General features: G+C 36.2%; 1 pseudogene; it reads right to left on the bottom strand.

The window, feature by feature from the left end:
* Nucleotides 1–1,953: 1,953 nt before the first annotated feature.
* LOC106726444 lies at nucleotides 1,954–2,815 on the bottom strand (annotated as a pseudogene).
* Between the last annotated feature and the right edge of the window lie 1,507 nt (nucleotides 2,816–4,322).

The raw sequence follows: 4,322 nt of genomic DNA, 5'->3' as shown, positions 1-4,322 counted from the left end.
TTGGCTGAGGTTTGTCATACATGGCCTTTATTATGTTCAGGCACTTCCTTTCTATACCAATTTTATTTAATGTTTTAATTATAAATGGATGCTGTACCTTGTCAAATGCTTCTTCTGCATCTGTTGATAGGATCATATGATTTTTATCTTTGGTTTTGTTATTGTGCACTACTGATCAATTAATGACAATGTTTGCTTTCAGGGGACAAGTATGCAGGGCAATGACATCATCAGGGATTTAAGGAAAAAAAATTCTAATGTTTTAAATCTCTATAAAATAAGAATTTGGAAGCAAATAATGTTAAATGCTCATATTTTAAATATTAATGATAGTTATAATAGGTCAAGGTTAATTGAACAATTTCTAAGTGCCTGGCAGTATACTAAGGCAGTGTTACTACCACTAAGGACTGTAGAAATTATTATTTAATTGCTTCTAGGCTGTGATGAGGCATCAGTACATTTTACAATATTCACAGGTAAACATGATAATCAACTAGGACTGAAATCCACTTGTCCATGTACTTTAGGTTTAATTTAATTTAATTTCTTAAAACAACCCAATAAGGTAAGTTCAATTATTATCCCCATTTTACTGATGTAGAAACTCCTTAGGTGTTTGTTACATCAATTTCTTTACTTTTCTCCTTTGTATTTTGTCCAAAATTAAATCATAGTGTGACCTGGCAAGAGAAATAAAGATCAGAGTTGGCTTTAGCGAGTTGATTTAAGGAAAATTGTCTTTAAGAAAAATTAATTTAAAATAGAATTGGGTTAGCACTGGCTGGTGTGGCTCAGTTGGTGCGAGTTTCGTCCCAGATACAGAAAGGGTGCTAGTTGGATTCCCAGTCAGGGCACATACCCATGTTCTGGGTTTGACCCAATTCGGGTGCATGGAAGAGGCAACAGATCAATGTCTCACTCTCACATTGATGTTTCTCTCTCTCTCTCTCTCCCTCTCCCGTCCTCTCTCTCTCTCAAGTCAATAAAAGCATGTCCTTGCAAACTCAATTCTATTAACATTCTTCCCCCAAGTGAATAAAGTTCTAAACATGTTCCTCAAATGAGTAACTATTATTTATAAGGTACCCCTACAGAGTTCTAAAAAAATTAAATCATGTGAGAAAACAACTTTTATTTTATTGTACTCATTATAACATGGGTTTGGATCTCAGAGAGTCTATCTCAAAATTGCAATAATAAGAAATAATGGTCAAATAGAAAAGAAAGGAAGGAAGATGGATGGACGGATCACAATGAATGACACGTCAGTTTTCAAGGCAGTAAATTCCTATATGTCATCTGAAGACAACATCTTTCAAAGATTCCTACTCTGAACTTGAAAATCACACATCACAGTTCCTGTGAAAGGTAGGATAGCAAAGTCAGCTTTCCAGGTTGTGGTTCAACTTTAATTCAGTCTCTTCTTTTGAAAAGTGAAGTGAGAAAATAATGTCAAAGAAATGTTTTAAAGATGAAATCAACTCATTCATGTGAAGAGACAAGTAGAGTCCTGATATCCTAAGCACGTTGTTCTAATTACTGTATGATTTTCATATAATTTCTTCTGAAAACAATAAGAAAACAACAACAAGCATACAATCCAATTAAGATGAATATCAGCAACACTTGGGGACAACTTTTTGGGAAACCAAGTAAGCACTTGATATGATAAGTGCTTTAGGTTAAAGTTAGAAATCTTAAGAATAGCTGCAGGAATGCTGAGCAAACATGGAACATTGTGGAAACCATATAGAAAAGTCAGAAAGGAATTTCTGAGGGAGTTGCTGAGAAAAACAAATACAAAAACAAAAGTGAAATCACACATGTTTGGAAATAGAAGAAATAAAGTCTGTCTTTGAGGTGTGAAAAAGAACCAGATATTTACCAGTAAATTTGCAACATTTACCATTGGGCACACAATGTACACTTATTTCTGAGGCCAGAGATCTATCACAGACACGATACTGCTAGGTTGAGGAGCCTTTTCAGGGCCCCTTTCACATCCTTGTTCCTCAGGCTGTAGATGAAGGGGTTCAGCATGGGGGTGACCACAGTGTACATGACTGAGGCAACTGAGTTGTGTAGGGAAGAATGGGTCAGAGCAGAACTGAGGTAGACCCCCAGGCCTGTCCCATAGAACAATGAGACCACGGCCAGGTGAGACCCACAGGTGGAAAATGCTTTATATTTCCCTCCTGCAGAGGATATTCTCATTACAGAGGAGATGATCTTTGAATAAGAAAAAATAATTCCAGTAAAAGGAAACACAACCAATAGGACAGTAGCTACATACATGAAAATGTTATTGATGACGGTATCAGAGCAGGCCACCTTGAGGATCTGAGCCAGTTCACAAAAAAAATGTGGAATTTTTGTGCCCATACAGAATGTCATCTGCCTCATTCATGATGACCATGTAGTGTAGGGGGTGGCAGATGGCCACAAACCGGTCATAGGCCATCACGGTCAGGATAAAGCTGTCCAACACTGCAAAGAGCATATAAAAATACATCTGTCTGATGCAGCCTTCATAGGTGATGACTTTGCTCTGTGTCTGGATGTTCCACAGCATCTTTGGGATGGTGGTGGAGGTGAAACAGATGTCTACCAAGGACAAGTTGGAGAGAAAGAAATACATGGGTGTGTGGAGGTGGGAGTCAGAGCTGATGGCCACAATGATGAGCAGGTTTCCAAGCACAGTGAACAGGTACATGGACAGGAATACCCCACAGAGGAGGGGCTGCAGTTTAGGATCATCTGAGAGACCCAGGAGCAGGAATTGTGACACTTCTGTGTGGTTTTCTGCTTCCATGCAGCTGGTTATTCTTATGAAGAAGGAGGCAAAGGCAACATTCAGTAAACAGCCAAAGGCATCTAAGGGAGTCATCAACTTATGATTCCACCTTTGTGTGGACATCTTTCATGATCTACTAGTCATTCCAATGACAATGATTCACTCATTTAAGTGGAAACCCAATTTTATTTTAAATTGTAGTAATTATTCAGACTCTCATTAAGATAACAGATACTTTCTCTCTCTTTTCATGCTCTACAGACTGGTTCTAATTCACTTATCTGAATTTATGGACATTAACCAATTTCTTCTTTTATATGAAACTTTCAAATATATAAAGATATTTAAGGCCTTTTCTTTGATAATCTCCATGTTTCTTTCATTTCATAATAGGAATTAAAACATGTATTTTCTACTCAAAAATCCTTAATTCTGTGTGACCTGATGATTTATATTGAAGTCACAGTTAACTCTCCATGTGCCTTATTGCATTTCTTTCTAAAAATTTGGTTACTACTCTTACCACTTTGTGTGGTTCAAAAATGTCTTTAATTTTTGTAACTTCTCACTAAATACAGTAATTGTTATCATTTTAATTGAATCTTTCATTACAATTGTTTTTGATATGTAACTCTTTCTAAATACAGTAGAGATCTGTGATTTAGAAAGTTGGATCTTGAGTCAGATTTCCTGGAGTAGAATTTAGTCTACCATGTTACATATGTGTGACTTTGACAAATTATTCAATCCCTCTTACCTGCATATATCTCACTTACACCAGGGGAGTAGTAAATATTCCCTGCAATGGAAGATGGGTGAGTAATGAAATGAGATGATGTACATAATTTTTCTAGTGTAGTTTCTGTGACAGAAAGTGGACATGTGACAAAAGGGAATTTCTGTTCTTAACATCACAATAAATCTGTCTCACATGGTGATCATTATTAGTATTTCTCTTAAGCTTTGGCAGTCCTCATCATAAACTTAACTGGTTTGTTACCTTTATTTTTTACTGCCAAGCAGCGCTTCTAATTAATGAAGATCCTTATGGCTTCCTCTTTCAGAGACTTCATGCCAAGGAGAATCTTCCAAGAAGAGGAAGATACATATAGACTGCATTGATACTGGGGGAGAACAGAAGCACACTACCATTTTAATGAAATAGAAAGCACGTGTGAGGGCATGGGTGCATGTTTAAATGCTCTCAAGTGGAGACGTGTGGCATTATAATCAGTGGCATAAACTTAAAAAAATAAAATTCATTTAAAATTATCAAAGTGTCTATAAATGAAATTATCCAAAAAATTGAAAGGCAAATTTAGGACATGAAAATAAAAAAGAAACTAGTCTAATGGGAGAAGATATTTGCAAATAATACCTCTGATAAAGGGGCTAATATCCAAAGTATATAAGAACTCATACAACTGAACAACAACAACAAACAGTTTAATGAAAAAATTGGCTGAGGACCTGAACAGACACTTTTCTCAAGAAGACATACAGATAGCCAACAGATATATGAAAA

The sequence above is a fragment of the Myotis brandtii genome, unplaced genomic scaffold (assembly GCF_000412655.1).
Source record: "Myotis brandtii unplaced genomic scaffold, ASM41265v1 scaffold1069, whole genome shotgun sequence".
Lineage (NCBI taxonomy): Eukaryota > Metazoa > Chordata > Mammalia > Chiroptera > Vespertilionidae > Myotis > Myotis brandtii.
This window is presented reverse-complemented; position numbering and strand designations above follow the sequence as displayed.